Below are 18,593 nucleotides of genomic sequence, written 5' to 3' on the forward strand. Positions count from 1 at the left end.
AAAAAAAATAGCTAAGATTTTATTCTTCTCATCGATATTTATTTCCTCAGTCATTTCAATATTAATCTTTTTTTCTGTGAAACTGATGATGAAAGTATATATAGTTTTTTGGAGTTTGTCTCCTGTACCAAGTTGCAAAGTAGAATGTTGCTGTGGGCAAAAAAAAAAAAAAAAGTGTTAGTTTTGATATTTGTTTGATGTACTGGTTACTACAAGGAAGTAATATTCCAAAATATTATCTTATTGTTTTATTTCTTTAGACATAAAACAAAAGTTAATATTGCTATTGAAGAATATACTTTCTTCACTTAAAGACTGAGCACAGGGTACCTGGGTGGCTCAGTCGGTTAAGTGTCCAACTCTTGATTTTGGCTCAGGTCATGATCTCATGGTTTTCAAGATCAAGCCCCACCTTAGGATTCTCATTCTCTCTCTCTCTATGTCTCTCTCTCTCTTTGCCCATCCCCCATGCACTCTCTCTCTCTCTCTCAAAATAAGTATATAAATTTTTAAAAAGAAACTGAGCACAAACAATAAAATCAAGTATTCTGAAGTATTAACATTTGCAGATATTAATTAGTTATCTATATTTATTCACATGATAATAATTCTTAGGTTAACCCTGAAAAAATACCAAAACTAAGGTAAATATGTCCAACTTTATAAGCTTGATCAATTTTTATCACATTTTCTTTGATTTTGTCTTTTTCTACCCTCAAAACATCATTTTAACATTTAACTTGCCAACTAATGTGCATATTTGCATAAACCTATACTTAACATTTATTCTATAGGTCCCTAGACAAAAATCTAGGTTAGCTTAAAAGGTCAAAAATGTAAGATTTGTAAATGTTACAATAGTAATCCTGATAGTTCACAGGAATGATATATTAGACTACAGTAATTGTGCTATAGACAGGAAATGTCCCCTCCCTGAAAGTAATAAAATAAGTCAGTGTTTAGCCGCTTTGATAATAGGAATTTAAACCACTAAAATATGTTTTGTGGTATCAAGAAAACCTAATCTTTCTTTTAAAATCATTCTTAGTTTCACATTGATGTTGTCTGTTACAGGAAGCTATGCTTCCATTTCCTCTCGATGAGAATATTTGTGTATGCTTTAAGTAATTTTAAATAAGATACCCTCTTAAAAAAAGTGATAGTTTATACTAAATTAATAAGAAAAGTGATTTTTTTCCATATAGAAGTATGGAGATGAACCAATGTCAAACTTCCTACATCTATGATTTTTAAAATTTTGGTTTATAGCTTTTTTTTAGATATTTATTTCTGAAATTTTACTTTTGATTCATATATTGTATTATACATTTTGGCTTCTATATTACTAATTTATGTACTATGTTTAATTTTAATATTGATTACTAAATGCTTAGTTGCATTTATTTTTCCTATTTCTGCTTCTGCCAATGATGAATTTGAATTCTAAACTGAATATCGTATGAAAACCAACTAAATGAAAGTGCTAAAGGTGAATGTATCCACATGGTCTTTGGTGGGGAGTATTCATTCATTCAGAAGAGGAAAGGGATGCTATACGAAGGAAATTCCTTATGTGTATGTGTGTGTTTTTGTGTGTGTCTGTTGATCTGGGACCAAGGGCAGTTGGAGCTGTGAGAAAGCAGTCAGAGGCAAAGCTAGAAAGAACAGTCTTTCTGGTTGAGGGAACCTGAAAACTGAAGGTAGAAAAACTATGGTTTCTGGAAGAACCTGTTAGCATCCTGTAGAAAAAAAAAAAAAAATCCAGGGAAAGGATAGTTACATTTTGTCTAGTAAAATTTCTGACTGACTCCTGGGCCAAGTATAAACACAAAAGAATGAAACCATGTGAGGCATTATAGCTCAATAAACAGAGTTTATAGGAGAAGATCCACCAAGATAATTGTTACTGAAACAAAAGAAATACACACATTGAAAAAATAACAAAATAAAAATCCCCACACTTCATAATATTCAGGATAAAATTCCAAACTTCTCACACATTACAAGAATTGTTAAGATGAAATTTATTTTGAAAAGAAAAGAAAACAACTGAGATCAAGCTTAACATGGCCCAGATGTTGGTACTGGCCATCAAGGATTTTAAAGGGGCTATTACACTTTTCCTCACTGGAGCCAAACAAAATATATTTGCAATGATGGTAAAGATCAGAGGTATCATTAGAGAAAAAGAGATAATAAAATGAACCAAATGCAAATTCTAGAACTTAAAATCACAAATTCCAAAATTAAAAAACAAAATGTATTAGATTTAATAACTACAAGGATTGATAGAGAAATTAGTAAATGAAATGGAAGACATGCCAGTAGAAATCATCCAATGAAAAATGAAATGACTAGACATTCAGGAACCTGTTGAATAACATGAAAAAGTTGATATATATGTAACTGTAATTGTAATATGTAATCTAGAAGGGGAGGAGAAAGAGAATGCTAAAGAAAAATGTTTGAAACAAGAAGGTACCAAAATATCCAAAACTTGGTGGATGAAATACAATGAACATCAAACTGAAAAACATTAGGAAAAAATGCTATGCTGCAGCATAATATAATCAGATGTTAGAAGCCAGGAATACAAAGTAAGCCTTGAAAGTAATAGGAGAAAAACACATTAAATACTGGTAGCAACGATCTAATTAACAGCTGACTTCTCAGCAGAAACAATAGAGACCAAAACCAAAATCAAAACCAAGAGTTGAAGAACTCCTTAACTTGCTAAAAGAAAAAAAAAAAAATCCTGTAAATCTAAAATTTTGAAACTAGTGAAAATACCCTTTCAGAATAATGGCTAAATAAAGGCATTTTCAAACGAAAGAAAAGAGAATTTTTGCCAGCCAACCTGTACATCAAGAAAAGAGAAAAGAAATTCTCCAGAAGGAAGGGAATTGATGCCAAATGAAAACCTGAATCTTTGGAAAAAGATGAAATGAATCAAAGTTGGTAAGTATTAAGGTAAAGGCAAATTACTTTTTTGTCTTTAATTGCTTTATAATTCATGTAACTTATCAAAGCAAAATAATATATTGTCTTCTGCAGTGCATGTTGCATGAAGCAGTGATACGTATACCTATAGTTTAAAGGTTGAGGTTGTGATACAAGCATTTATGGTGACAGTATTTCTCTTTGTATTTCTTTGTATGTATGGTGACAGTATTTCTTTCATGGGTGGCCCTTCCCTCCCTAGTTAGAACTATTGCTCCTTCTCTTCTAGATATCAACAGCTGGTCCTTCACAAACTTCCATATCCTCCTCTGGCTTATTTGCCAATTGCAATGGTTAGATCCTGTTATAACCACTGGAATATGCTAAAGTCTGTTAAGAGAGAAAAGAAATTTTACACCTTAGAGGTGCTACAGAAATTAACTAACATGTACCAGTAGGAGTTTAAGATGTATTCTTGGGGGTTGAATAAGAGTATGATTGATTCAAGGGGCTACATATAAGGTTGGATGATAACTAAGAAATTTTGTTACTTGGGAGTCCTTTCTCAGGTTATATAAATTAACTTCCTGTCAAGGACACTGAGGTATAGGATATACTCCTTGTTAGGGTAGCTCTTAGAATGCAATACTTCATGCTGAGTGATGTGACTGGCAATTGCTTTGACAGACAATAAAGGAAGGGTAGGGAAGCTGAGGAAAATGGACATATTGGAATTTCCAATTATAAGGGAAGAATGGAAGAGCAGGAGATTAAAATTGGTTGCCTTGATAAGAAGTCACCATCTCTTGCTCAATTCCTAGACCCAACCCAGTTTTCTGATTTGGAACCCATTGACTGAAATGGTTGCAGGGTCCCTAGAATTATTCACTGTAGTATACACTGTAATGTTTCCCCAGTATTATATCCTGTATTGTTTCCCCAGTTCTTCTCCCAAAGTACTAGTGGTCATTTATCTAGGTGAATACACACCAGGAAAAAGAAATATCCAAACATTTTGGTCACTAAAGGGCACAAATACTAGTTGACATTAAAACTAGGAGAACTGAAGTATCCTCATGGCTCTACTTTTAGGGGGAGGGCTTGTTGAGGCCATGTAATAAATGGAGTCTTGGCTAGAGTTCAGCTTACAGTAGCATCACTGTGTTTGCAAACCCACCCAGGGGTCATTTCCCTAGTCTCTGAATCTATCATTGGGATTGTGTAACAACCACGTTGGGTCCTTTACCTGTTGGATAAAAGCTAATGTGGAGAGGAGGAGAGGCTGGATGACTCAGTCTGTTGAGCATTAGACTCAGGCTCAGGTCATGATCTCATGGCTCAGGAGTTCAACCCCCACATCAGGGTTTTTGCTGTCAGTGAGGAGCATGCTTTAGATACTCTGCCCCCCTCTCTCTCTACCCCTTCCCTGCTCACACTCTTTCTCTCAAGAATAAATATACATTAATTTTTTTTTAAGCTAACATGCAGGGAAAAGATAAATGGAAGCCTCTGATATTGCCCTTCTGTTCAAGATGATAAATAATGTAAACATTTAATAAAACATTAATTATGTATTTATAAACATATATCTCCCAGGATGAGGAGAATGGTAGAACTTATCTCTGCCATCTCCTGAATGGAGCCAAAGGATGCAGGGTTGACGATCCCTACATGTTTACATTTAAAATTCCACTACACACACACACACACACACACACACGCACACACACACACACACACACAAAACAATGAATTTTAGAGAATACTGTAGACTGCTAAAGCAGATTAATATGTCCCCAGTACATTATATGCAGTTGCTCATTTCTTTAATGTGTTTGTTCTTTTCTATTCATAAGAAAAAATAGAACCAGAGAGAATTAGCATTAGAACTAATAATAATATTATTTACAGTTTGCCCTGTATGGCCAGACTGGTTGGTTTGGGGTCTAGAAGGAACAGGGTGGTAAGAATGAAGACAAGGAGATGGGGGCTAAAAGCATGTATACAGATATTTATACGAACCAGAAAGTATCCATCATGAAAGAGGCACTAAACATCCAAAATGACTTGCACAGCTGACCCTGGTCTTCCTTGGTTATTAGCCACCACAGGGCAAGACAATGGACATATAAATGGTCTTGCCACATTGCAAAGATGGAATCTACGTATGTAGTGAACTACATAGACTTTCACTTACCAAGGTTTGCCTATGTAGCTTACCTACCTACTTACCTTTCCAGATACTGGTGCCTTAGAATGTCCAACTTGCCAGTAACAGAGACCTGCACTGAGTCCTGAGACACCAACAAGCCCACTGGTAGCAAACTGCTAAATTGGGACCCTTTCATCCTATACGGTCAGTGAATTTTCCTCACAAGGAAAGATACATACTCTGGGTATAGATTTTCTAGGCTATGTGCAGAATCTCAGCAAGTACCAACATACTGATGCTGACAAAAGACCTGATCTACAGGTATGAAATCCCACATAATATAGCACCCAGTGAGGACAAAATTCATAGATAAGGAGGTGTGGAATTGGTCCCATGACCATGCGCTCTGCAGAATAATCAACCTTATTGAACACTGGAATAGCCTAGTAAGGGCACAGCTAAAGCAACAATTTAGAAAAAATGCTCTGAGAGAATGTGTATCATTCTCCAGTATGTATCCAGTATATATACAAATCAGAGACCTCTATATGGAGCTGTTTTACCAAAGGAAGAATACATGGGATTAAGTACTAATCAGTGGAAACAAGAGTGGCCCCAGATGCATCCCTCCCACTGAACAATGGAGGACTTTTTGCTTCTTGACCCAAAACTCAGGGGTTGGCTATTTTATTCCACAAAGAGGTCACACTCTTTAAGGGAATGCCATAAGGATTTCTTTGAACTCAAAGATATCACCACTGCAGGAACGTTTGGACTTCTAGTTTTCCAGAAACAGCAGGTGAAAAATAATCACCATCTTAGGGAGAGTAACTGGCCCTGATCAAAAGAAGAAGATTGTACTGTTTTTTTGTAAATGGCAACTAAGAGAAATATAAAACACAAGTTACCTATTTGGATGCCCCTTGGTTTACCTTTCCCTGTTTATAATGGTAAATAAATGGGCATGCACGATAACCAGGCCCAAGAAAGCAGTATGATAACCAAAGGGAACGGGGATCTGAGTCATGCTTTCTAGGAGGCTACAAAGACCTGCCAGCATGATAGATAAAGATGAAGAGGTACCAGAATTCATTAGGAACTAGAGAATGAGGTTTTTGCTGTCACCTCAAGAGTGAGTAGTATAGGGGCTGTAATTTATTCTACAAACTTCACTTTGCTCAGCTTCTCCTCAGGGAGAGAGACTCACAGGGTCTATGGAAGAGCTTCTCACAGAACCTGAATGAATTACTTGTTATCTTTTTCATGAAAACTATAGACTCTGATACCCATGGAGTGTTCTACTCAGATCTCTTTCAAGAGAAACTTGACGTGAAGAGTATCCTTGACCGATGGTCTTGGCTCCATCGGTGTTCACTCAGGGACCACTCAAAGACAAGGCACAGCCAGGGTACCAGTCCTGGCCCATTCCTAACACAGGATTACTCTGATAGGGAAACCCATTGCTATGACTGAAGCTTTCTCAGAACCATGCTGTGTCAGAGGGTCTTCCTATCCCATTCTTTCTCTTTTTTCTCTTTTCACAGCTGTCAAATTTGCACTGTGGTCTGGAGATTTCCCCAGCTGATTTCTGTCCCCTCCTTATCTCTTATCCTTCACAGACAATTCCATAGCAAATCCTTTGTGCAACAAATCCCATCTTGGTGTTTGGTTTTAGGAGGGCCCAAACTGATATAATCCATATAATTGAAATGCTTTCTGGCCATACTGCTTGAGAAAATACAAAACACAAATGACCGATATTCGAAATGAAAGTGGACGTCACTACAGATCATAAAGACTTCAAAAGGATAGTAATGGAATATTTTGTGTGTTTTTCCAAGAAAGAGGGAAGTTTACTAATTAAAAAAAATCTGACTTTTGACTCAGGCAGTCCTACAGGTGGCAAAGAGATAGTAATAATTCCTAGCACAAAGGGATTAATGAATTGGATCTTAAATAAAGATAATATAATTTTGCTATTTCCATATGAACAGATTTGGAATGTTTTTTTTTAAAAATAGGAAGTGTGAAAATATAATATTTCAAAATAATTTTTGAGAAGAGCCATGTCATCTTAATAACTTCATTTCTTTTTTAAAGTTATCTTTAATGAAAAAAGGAATCACTCAGAAATGTTTTCAAAATCTCTGTTAACCCCATGTGATTTGTCATTTTTCAAATTGTACTTAAGCTCAAAACTCTCCACTCTGGCATCATGCATGTAGGGTAAGAAAAATAAATTAATATTGGAAATTAAATAATAATCAGAGAACTTAGTAACTGAGATTACCTCTTCAATTATGATTAAGAATAAAATCAGATGTGAAATTGCTTAGTGGTCTTTCTAAAAGCAGGATATATGGGTTTGGCCAAATTTCTATGAACTAGAGGATTTTTTTTCTTAATATGGAAGAAGTGCCTCCATAGGTGATTTAATGAAATAATGTATCTTTTTTATGAGTGCCAGAAAAAGTGATTTGAGCAGGAGTATGTCCATATTTGTAAGAATGTCCATATATTTCCTTGATTCAATAAAGTGATATTGAGAAATAGGGAAAGTGATTACTATTATGGTCAAATAAACACTTGAATACAGACAAACATTTATTTAAATATTTATAGAAGTTTAATTTTTGCAATTTCAAGTCCTCCAAAATTTCTGCCTAGATTCATCTTTGTTTAAGAAAAAAAAATATCTCTTTAAAGGTTAGATTTAGAAATGCATATTAGATTCTTGTGCTTTTAAAACATTACTATTTCTCCTCTACTAGGTTCTTGCCCCAGGCAAAAACCAACGCCTAACACAAATATTGAAAAAGAAGAAGAAAAAAAGAAACCTCAAGAGACACAATAAGATATCTTAGGATTTTAACAATCAAAAAGGCAAAGGTCATATGGGTTATTTGAAAACTCCTTTGAGGGAAAAATTGATCCATTCCTTTAATGTTCTCCACAACAAGGATTAATTCTCTTTGAGTACTTTAAATAATATAAGGGAAAACCCATTAAGGAAAGGAGACTCAATTCACTGCTCTGACCCCCTGATCCATCTGAGAACTTTCAAAACCAATCCCAGACTAATATATTCTCTATTGATTTTGATTTTTATATTATCTTAAACCCAGAGAGAATTTATTTCCTTCTAAAAATATAGTTTAAAATGATCAAATAATACTCTATCCCCAAAGTTGCTACCAAGAAACACTCCAAACACTAGCAAAAAGTTCAAAGTAGAGGCAGGATGCATACAGTAGGGGATAAGAGGAATATAAATGGAAATTTTACCAATTCACTAGTCATAATTTATTATTTCAAGGTGATGAATATTAAACAAGTTAGACTTTAATAAATTTACAAATAATAATAAAACATCTGGTTTTATAACATTATAGTTTATATGTAACATAATACAAATATATATCATATATTGATAAAGCACTTTGTAGCTTGCAAATGACATTATCAAATTTAATCCACACAGCAATGATGCGATTAGGCCTTTGCTGTTAAATTGCACTTAATAGTTTGTAAAAGCAGTCTGTGGGCCAGCGGGAAACCTCGGGGGTTACCACTGGGAGGCGGGGCTGGGGCAGTAGGCCAGCCTCCTTATGGCTCTGTTGAGCCCCCTCTGGACTGGGTATTAGAGGCACTGACAATGACTGGCAGCCGCCAGCCTTGCAAAGGTGTGTTCTGGGTCATTGGTTTCTAAGTGTTCAGTTGGATTCATTGGACTGGGCAATAAAGGGGAAAAATGACAAAAATCCCATGAAATGACTATCCTACTCATTATTTATGATGTGTTCCCTGATGCATGCAAAGAGCTTTAAGATGCAGGTGAGCAGGTAGTGTCTTCCCCAGCAGATGTAGCTGAAAGAATTGACAGAATTTTTACAATGTTGCCTATGAGTGTCAATGCAATAGAAGATTATTCTGGAGCAAATGAAACTCTAAAAAAAGTGAAGAAAGGCTCACTTTCCATAGATTGCGGTACTATCGATGCCACAGTTTCAAGAGAATTGGCCAAAGAAGTTGAGAAAATGGGAGCAGTTTTCATGGATGTCCCTGTTCTTGGTAGTGCGGGAGCTGCTCTGTCTGGAAACCTCCTATTTTTGGTGGGAGAAGTCAAAGATGAATTTGCTGCTACAAAGAGTTGCTGCGGTGCATGGACTCCAATATGGAGTACTGTGGAGCTGTTGGGACTGGGCAGGCTGCAAAGATCTGCAACAACATGATCGCTATTAGTATGATTTCAACTGATGAAGCTATGAAACTTGGAATCAGGTTAGGGCTTGACCCAAGACTGCTGGTTAAAATCCTAAATATGAGCTTATGATGGTGTTGGTCAGGCAACATAATCCTCTACCTGGGATGATGGATGGAGTTCCATCTGCCAATAAGTATCAGGGTGGATTTGGAGCAACACTCCTAGCTAAGGATCTGGGGTTAGCACAAGACTGCCACCAGCACAAAGAGCCCCATCCTTCTGGGTAGTCAAACCCATCCAATCTAGAGGATGATGTGTGCCAAGCGTTACTCAAGAAAAGACTATTCAGACCTTTCTAGTTTCTATCAGAGGGGACTTTCTGAGTTTGCCCTTTGGCTGTGGGTGCTGTTGGCAACGAAACTCTATCTTGGGCCCTCCTTTATAGCTCACTCCACAAGTGAATTGGTTTAGTCAAAGGTCACCTGTCTGCCTTTGATTATCTAGGTCCCAGTAAACCCTAGAATTTTTCACCCATTTTTAACTGCTTGTTCTTTTTTATCTATTTTAGCAAACGTGTATTATCTGATTTTTTTTGTTCTGCAAGCCGCTGATGGTCTCTGTTAACAAGCTGACTGACCTTTTTCAAAAGTTTGATCCCTGAGCATCTTCAACTAAATCATGGCATGCTTTAATCAGGTTGTTATTTACCTCACTTTACAAATAAGAGCAAATATTTTTTTAACAGGATGAAATCTATCTTTTTAAAATGTATTTAAGTTTATTCATTTATTTTGAGAGACAGACAGAACCAGCAGGGGAGGGACAGAAGAGAAAAGGGGACAGAGGATCTGAAATGGGCTGTGTGTTGACAGCAGAGAGCCCGATGTGGGGCTTGAACTCATGAACCATGAGATCATGACCTGAGCCGATGTGTAACCTTAAATGACCCAGGAGTCCCCAGGATGAAACCGATCTAAAAGAAAGTGGTGTGAAGAAAGGAGTCAGAAAAAGGGGAAGTATAGTGAATTAAAACCTGTGCTCCTCAGGAAATTTGTCCTATCGACCAAGTGGTGGTATTCTTGCATTATAGGATGTCTTCAAGATCATTCATCTTGTAGCATGTTAACATTACTCCATTCTTTTTTATTGCTAACCAATATCTAATTCTATTAATGTATATTATGTTTATTCATCAGTTGATGGGCATTTGTTTTTACTTTTTGACTATCAAAAATAATCCTGCTATCATATCCGTAAATAAGTGTTTGAGTGAACATATGTTTTTAGCTGATTCAATGTTTTCAATGTTTTTCAATGTGTTTGTCAGATTTTGATATCAGAGTAGTGCTGAACTTATAAAAATTAGTTAAGAAGCATTTTTCTTCTTCTGTGTTCGGAAATAGATGGTGTGGAATTGGTATTATATCTTCCTTAAATGGTAGAATTCACTAATGAAACGGTGCAGAATTAGAATTTTCTGTGTTGGGATATTTTAAACTGTGAATTCAGTTTTGGTTGATTATGTCAAGCAATTGGTTATAGAGTTGTTAGTGTTTCTTTCTTATCTTCTTAACATCCCTGGGATCTGTAGGGAAATCCCCTGTTTGATTCCTGCCATGAATAATTTGTGTTTTCTCTCTTTTTTTAATAAGTCTATCTAGAGAGATTTCAATTTATCAATTATTTTGAACAACTAATTTTGGTTCTATTATTTTTCCTCTATTTTTTTTTTCTCCTCAATCTCATTGATTTCTTTTCTTACTGTCTTTCTTCTTGTTTTTCATTTAATGTCTTTTTTTTTCTAGTTTCTTAAGGTGGAAGCTTAAATGATGGATTTGATACCTTTTTTCTTCTCTAAAATAAGCATTTAATGCCATACAGTAGTCCCTTCTTATCCACAGGGGGACATATTCCAAGACTTTCAGTGGAGGCCTTAAACCATGGATAGTACCAAATCCTATTATTTGCTGTTTGTTTGTTTGTTTTTCCCTATAAATACATACTGATCAAAGTTTCATTTATAAATTAGTCACAGTGCTCTGAGTTTCCTGGATCTGTGGTTTGTTTTCTACTATTAACATTGGAAAATTCTCAGCCATTTTACCTTAAATATATTGTTTGTTTGTTTCTTCTCTATCTGGTATTCCCATTTTGCATATGCTATACCCTTTGAAATTGTCCAACATTTTTTGGATATTCTGTTACACATCCCCCCTTTTTTCATTATTTCTTTTTTCTTTCCTTCTTAATTTGGAATGTTTTCATTAACATATATTCAACCTTAATTACTCTTTCCTTCACTCTTTCCAGTCTCTTCACAATCCCACAAAAAGCATTCTTCATTTATGTTACAATACTTTTATTTCTACCATTTCTTTTTTATTCTTTCTTAGAGTAGCTTATACTACCTGTCTCTTTTTTTTCCATGTTTTCCACTTTTTACATTAGAGTCCTTAGCATATTACTCAGAGTTATTTTAAATCCCCAGCTGACAATTTCAAATTCCTTGTCACATCTGATTCTGTTGCTTGCTTTGTCTATTCAGATTGTGATTTTTGCCTTCAGCATGCCTTGTGAGTTTTGTTGAAAGCTGGTCATAATGTATCAGGTGAGAGAACTGAGGTAAATAGGCCCTATTGATGAAATGTGGGGAAAAGAGGAAGCATTCTAGAATTCTGAGCAGGACTCAGCCCAATAGTGAGCCTGTGCTCCTGGGCTGTGTGCTTCACAAATGCTTCTCAGCTTTATTTAGACTTAAGTAAAAACAGAGGATGAGTGATGGCTAGAATTAGATATTTCCATTATTCTAAGGTTGGTTAGGTAAAATGGTTTCTCCTTTCTTGAAGGGTCTAAAGAATTCTGGGCAATTACAAAATGGTTAGTTTTCATTTGGCTATGCCAGAGCAAGAAAGCAGCTTTCTCTTAGCTTCATCTTGAGAATCTGGTAAGACTGCTTGAGGTAAAACTCACAAAAATGTGAGGCATCCCCTAAGACTCAGCCTCTAGGAACTTTTATCTCTCAAGCTACTATATGTCTAGTCTCCAGCAATTAGTTAGTTAACCTTTGAATGCTTCTTTCAGTTCTGGTTCTAGAAACGTTTTCTGTTCCTGGTAAGTTACGATTCTCTGTATCTGCCTATCCCTCCAGTTTTGGGGACAGCCATTTGTTTCGTGGTGGCAATCTTCTGATGGAACTAAGAGTCATTGATTTCAGTTTGTTCCCTATTCTTCTGGTGAGAACAGGAGTGAAGACTTCGGCTCTTCACATGTCAGACCTGAGACTGATTCTATCCTTTAACAAAAAAAATGTTACCAATCCCTGAATGATGCAATGTGGAGAGTTCTTTCTTTGTTAGCAATTTGCAGGTGATTCACATAGTTGAGTAACCAAAAGCTGTGTGTTTAAGGCCACCAGAGAGTTTCCTTGTTTTATGATGAATCTCAATATTGTACAGAGTGTACGTTTGTTTCTGGTCAGTACAGAACATCAACTGCAAATTTCTGAGGATTTTTTTTCTTCACACAAAAATAGTGTGTCTTTATGTTTTTTAATTATTCTCAACTCCTTCGTTACTCTGGGATATGAGTGCCAGAGCCTATTCACATACCATTTGTAATCAAATCTTTTCCTATAAATAAGGGGGTTTTACCTTTACCTTTGGGTTAACTCTGATATGAAACTCCAGGTGACCAATCAATTTCATCCTATACCCGGCTTGACCATCATTTGACTTGATGGGTCTCCATCATACATTTGGACTTTTAGATATGCTGAGTTTGTGTTTTAGGGTTCCTTCCTTTTTTTTACAGGAAAATTTTAAAAAGAGGCAAAAGTCTTCTTTCTCTAAAGTTCTACACCAACATAAATATTATTTCTTAGTTTAGACTCACAAGTATCAAGACTCTTGTTAATGCATGGCCATCTCTGTATCAACTATATATTACAGTATTATTGTATTATGATGAACATAGGCTGATATAACTACAAAAGGTAAGTCCAGACATCTGTGTGTAGGAGAGAAAATATTAATTGAAAATGAAGTCATTTCAGTGGGAAATACGAAATTAGGGGCCTTCTGAGACATGATAACTATCTTTAGTCCAGAGAGAAAAGAAAAAAAACAAAACACCTATGATCTCTAAAATAAAAGATAAGTGAGATGCGATTCAAAACCTGTATATACATATATATTTTTTTCTTCAATATTATATATATATATACATATATATATATATATCTTTATTTTTCTGCAATATTTAAACTTATTTGGAAAGTTCTAGTATGTTTCATATGTGCTAAACAACTTAAATGAGCCAGGATTTGGATGTTGTTTTTTTTTTTTTTTTTTTTTCCAACGTTTATTTATTTTTGGGACAGAGAGAGACAGAGCATGAACGGGGGAGGGGCAGAGAGAGAGGGAAACACAGAATCGGAAACAGGCTCCAGGCTCTGAGCCATCAGCCCAGAGCCTGACGCGGGGCTCGAACTCACGGACCGCGAGATCGTGACCTGGCTGAAGTCGGACGCTTAGCCGACTGCGCCACCCAGGCGCCCCAAGATGTTGGTTTGCCCAGAGCACTGTTGAACATGTTTATGCATCTTTGAATGCCACATTTGATGTCAGTGGCAAGGGAACATGTAATTCTGTGCCATAGAATGAAGGTCACTTGATCAGTTGCCTTCTTCTTCTCACTCACATCCTCGGAACTGCACTTTACAGCATGGAACATTTGACAGCCCAGACACTTTCCCAAACTAAAAAACAAAACAAAACAACAAAATAAAGCAAAGCAAAACAAAACAAAACAAAACAACAAAAACTTGTAATACTTCACAAAACATGGTTCACAAATCGTTTTTGTTCATATCATATGGATGGTTTTAAAAATGCCCATTTCCACATCCTACTTAAGATATATTGGATAAGAGTCTTTGGTCTTTGAGAAACTGCATTTGAAAAAGTTCTAATTTAGAATGAATCCTAAACTACTTTTTCTTCTAAGAACAATGTCAAGTTTAGGGATAATTCTACAGCAGTCATCCTCCCTCGATATTGAGTATTATTCTTTCATGGGTAATACTGTGGAATGTTTTGGTACAACCTCTTGCCTTAACAAAATTATCTTTAGTATATTTACATTATTTATGAACTATTGTGGAATATTTTTAAAAATTTCGCAGGAGGATGATATATGTAACTTTAGGTATTTTTCCCCATCTAGAACAACTTGTCTACATGGTATGCAATCTATGCTTATTTTTAACTCTGAAGTAGAAGCTTTTAATTCTTTAATGCATGAGCTAAATCTATGAAATCAGTTCCTTCTTTAAGATGTATTGCAGTTCATAAATCTAAATAGTATGAACTTTGTTAAGATTTACACATACTCTAAGTTATTATTCCATCATATTGAATGCTTGGATAATTAAGTATTTATTTGGGGGACAAGGAAGAGAAGATTTAGCTGGAGAGAAGGAAATAGGGCAACTCCATTATAACTTGATAAAAAAATGTATTTTATTAAGAAAGATGCATACTAATAGATATTTTGGGTGATTATTTTTGTTCTTATGACACTATGCCAAACTCTATCATATGTAGGTTCACTCTCATTTACCTATAGATGTGGTATGTATAGATGATGGTAATTGTCTGGGTCCCCATCATTATAAGTTAGCAGTAAAAGGAGCTGAGGAAATAAACATCATAACAAGAAAACTTAAGTGAATTAATCATGTATAATATGCTGCAATATCAGGTTGTAAATTACATCAGCACACTTCTAGCCCACATGTGAACCAATATCAATGATCTTGACAGCTTTTATATTGTTTGCTGGAAATATACTGGAATATTGAATGACTAAATGCCTACAGATCAGGTGACGAATCTAGTGACCTCTGGAATTTTATGAATGCTTTAATTCGGTGAGGATGTGTCCTCCAGTTATCTTCTTTTGCTAAGACACAATGCTGTTGTCATTTTTTTTTTTTAATATGGAGGGGAGAGAAGATATGAATTCAATGGAAATGGACTGACAAACATGTACAAACTTGTGAGCAGGCTTCCATAGGTAAATAATTCATTACATGTAGAAATACAGAATTTATTTGTTTGTTTATTTATTTATTTATTTATTTATTTATTATCTTTTAAAGTTTATTTATTTATTTTGAGAGAGACAGCACAGGAGGGGCAGAGACTTGGAGAGAGTCCCAAGCAGGTTCCATGAAGTCAGCACAGAGCCCAGTGGAGGGGCTCAAACTAATGAACCATGAGGTGGTGCCCTGAGCCAAAGTCAAGAGCCAGACGCTTAAATGACTGAGCCACCCAGGCACCCCCAGAATTTATTTTTTGCACACTTAATACCCATATACTTTCCTCAGAGCATATGTCTTTGCAACATATACCTAGATGGAAATATAGCTAACATTTTTCTATGAGAAGTAGACTTATCTGTATGTTGACCTTTTTTCTCCATGGTATTTCAAGGGAAGGTCAGTGGTCTTCAGCCAAGGACACAAGAGAAGCAGAAAATGGCTTGAGCAGCATGGGATAGGTAAGCTGTGTAAGTTTAATCATTCCACTGGTAACACTTGACACATAAATATATATAAATATGATGAACTGAGGGCCACGAGGGTGGCTCAGTCATTTAAGCATCAGACTCTTGAATTTGGCTCCGATCGTGATCTCCTGTTTGGTGACATCAAGTCCCGTGTCAGGCTCTACACTGAGAGCACTGAAGCCTGCTCTCTTCCTGTCCCTTACCCACTTATGTCTGTGCCCTCTCTCTCCCTCTTTCTCAAAATAAATAAATAAACATCAAATCTGTTCAAACATCTATGTTTTCCATAGTCTAGTTCCAAATGCATATGATATTATTTTTATTGTATAGAATTAAATGATATTTTTGATATTTAATTTGGATAGAATGTATTCTGTAATGAAATAATAAAAGTATAAGAAATACATGCTTATATCAGTGAGTAAAACGCTCATTCTGAGGTATTTAAAGTAAAAAATTAAAGGTAAAATTTTACTGACAAAGAGGTAACATATCTCTCATTCTTATTTGTTCTCAACTTAATATCTATCAGTTCATATGATTATGTTGATTTGAATTTTTATTTCAGTGCTGTATTGAAAGTCATTGGATAGTGGTGCCTGGGTGGCTCAGTTGGTTAAGCATCCGACTTCAGCTCAGCTCATGATCTCACCGTCCGTGAGTTCAAGCCTCTCGTCCAGCAATGTGCTGACAGCTCAGTGCTTGGAGCCTGCTTCAAATTCTGTCTCCTCCTCTCTCTTCCCCTCCCATGCTCATGCTCTGTTCTCTCTGTCTCTCAGTAATAAATAAATGTTAAAACAATTTTTAAAAAAAGAAAGTCATTGGATATATTATATCCATATATATCCATATATATAAATAATATCCAAAATATTATATATTTTTATAATACTTTAAAAATTGATAATGGAATTTAGAATTGTTAATAAGTAAATCAGCTGGCAACTTACTTTCTTCTTTTCCAAATACATAAAATCTTAATGAATAGAACCTGGTTCCTGAATGTCTTTCAGTTGCTTTTAGCCTTGCCACTTCTTTATCCGATAAATTATCCTATTTAAATAAGTGTTCATTGAATTAAGTTAAAATATACTTTGTTCTATATTTTAAAAGTCTTCACAAGTACGGCTTCCTGGTAACTGCTTAAGATTTCTTTTGGAATATTGAAAAGACTCAGCTTGTTCCTGCTTAGAAAAGGTTTGCTAAAAAATATAATTCAAAAGAGGCATTCTAATAGTTCATTGATATTGATACAGCTTGTGCTTCAGCAATACTGCATAGAAATGAAATTAAAATCATAAAAGCAGAAAAAGACATGCAGATGCGTTATGAACGGCAACGTACAGGAAGCAGAGCAATCCACAATCAACTTTCATTACCTTCTCATTTTTCTCTTTTATGCACAATCAACAGTGCTTTCCTTTTCTTTTATTTATTCTGCCATTTATTTCAATGTTAACCCAAACCTCCCTTGAGTACTTTCCCCTTACTTTTTATTTCATATTCTCAATTCTTCTGAAGTTATTTACAATTATGAAAGTATATGAAGCAGTCTTTCCGGCACATATCTTTTTTGTTTGTTTGGACTGTTATATATGAAGAAAATGGAGGCTTTTTTTTCTGTGTGTGTGTGTGTGTGTGTGTGTGTGTGTTTTAATAAATATCTTGGATCTAGCAACTGAATCAAAACTATATGCAATTTTACATTAATGGATATGGAGGGTTAGAACAGAGAAACAATGCACGAATACACCATTTATACAAAGTGTAATAGGAGATATATGAACTGAGTAATGTAGTCACAGCAGTGCCGAGAATATTGCCAAAAAGGAAGAAGGTGCTTTATTAATATGTGTTACAAAGTTAAGTTATGAACTAGTTCTTAGATGTTTCCTTTTAGTAAGATATTTTATTATAATTAACGTACATAAAATTATTATATCCTTATCCCGTTTCCTCTTTTGAATGATCCATGTGCATTTGAAAAGAATTTGTATTGTCATCCAAATGCAGAGTCATAATGCATCCATAGAATTTACCTTATTGATCATATCCTTTATGTATTAAAAGATTATAAACTATTACTTACAATTTAACAACTTGATTTATCTTAGGCTAAGATTGTTATATTAAATTAACATATTTTTATTGTTCTTCTGTTAACTCCTTGTCAATTTTATCAGTGGTGCTTTTTGTGATGGTGATTGTCTTATGGTTCATGGATATTTATCCATGCCATATCCTCACTTTGGAATTTGTGCTAATATATTATGAAGGGTCTTTTGTCTTGATTTTGTTGCGGAGAATTTTACCTTTTAAGGTACCGATACCTATTTCATTTTCAGGTCCTGATCCCTATTTCATTTTGGATTGTATTCATCTGGTATACCTTTTTGTCTTTCCTTCATTTTAGTATCTTTTTTTTTATTTTAGGTATATACCTTCTAGAAACATACACAAGGATTTTCCTTTGCAAGTCATTCTGAAATTATTTGTCTTTGAAAAGAGAAAAAATCCCATTTACATTTGGGGGCAGAATCTTTTATTCAGTCTCATATCTGCCATCACTTTATTTCATTATTCTTTGTGTCACACTTAATGTGATATTTTTCACATACTGGTCTATTTCTATTGACATTTTTTGTCTGTTTTGTTTTGGTAGTCTGGAAACTTTACAATTTTTTTTTTCTAGCGGTCACCTTTTTCCTAATTGCCTGGAGACAATTC

At 35.1% G+C, this 18,593-nt stretch overlaps 1 pseudogene; it reads left to right on the forward strand.

The window, feature by feature from the left end:
* Positions 1–2,066: 2,066 nt before the first annotated feature.
* LOC115513011 lies at positions 2,067–9,767 on the forward strand (annotated as a pseudogene).
* The last annotated feature ends 8,826 nt before the right edge of the window (positions 9,768–18,593 follow it).

This window comes from Lynx canadensis, chromosome B1, assembly GCF_007474595.2.
Source record: "Lynx canadensis isolate LIC74 chromosome B1, mLynCan4.pri.v2, whole genome shotgun sequence".
Lineage (NCBI taxonomy): Eukaryota > Metazoa > Chordata > Mammalia > Carnivora > Felidae > Lynx > Lynx canadensis.